We start from the raw sequence: 674 nt of genomic DNA on the forward strand, positions 1-674 counted from the left end.
CTTTGAAAGCTTTGTTGAATCCAACTAGGACTACTCGCCCCTCATGTATCAGGTTAGCTGAGACGGAAGCAACTTATGAACTTAAACCTGGGACCTTACAGCTGCTCCCAATCTTTTTAGGGAAAGAAAATGAAAACCCCTATTTCCATGTTAGGGACTTTGAGGAAATTTGTAGTACCCTTAGGATTAGAAACCTAGATGATGATGCTTTGAAACTTAGGTTATTCCCCTTTTCCCTGAAAGATAAAGCTAAATCGTGGCTATATAGTTTGGCTTCCGGGTCAATCGAAACGTATGAACAACTTACATCTGCCTTTTTGAACAATTTTTTCCCTAGGCACAAAACATCGTCTATTAGGACGCAAATCTGCACGTTTTCTCAACAGGAGGGAGAAACTTTGTATAGGTATTTGGAAAGGTTCAATGATTTATTAGCCAAATGTCCTCATCATGGTTTAGAGAAGGTTAGGTTAGTTCAGATCCTTTATGAGGGTTTAGATTATCCCACCACAACCACAGTAGAATCTATGTGTACTGATGGATTTGAGAACCAAACCGTTGATGACGCGATGACATATTTGCATGAAGTCAACGAAAAGACCCAACAATGGGAAAGTAGTAGGGGACCCCAGAAAACAATTCTTCTCTGCAGAGGAAACGTTAATAGGGTAGAA

General features: G+C 40.1%; 1 pseudogene; it reads right to left on the minus strand.

The window, feature by feature from the left end:
* Positions 1-357: 357 nt before the first annotated feature.
* Positions 358-457, minus strand: LOC113325580 (annotated as a pseudogene).
* Positions 458-674: the final 217 nt, after the last annotated feature.

The sequence above is a fragment of the Papaver somniferum genome, chromosome 11, assembly GCF_003573695.1.
Source record: "Papaver somniferum cultivar HN1 chromosome 11, ASM357369v1, whole genome shotgun sequence".
NCBI lineage: Eukaryota > Viridiplantae > Streptophyta > Magnoliopsida > Ranunculales > Papaveraceae > Papaver > Papaver somniferum.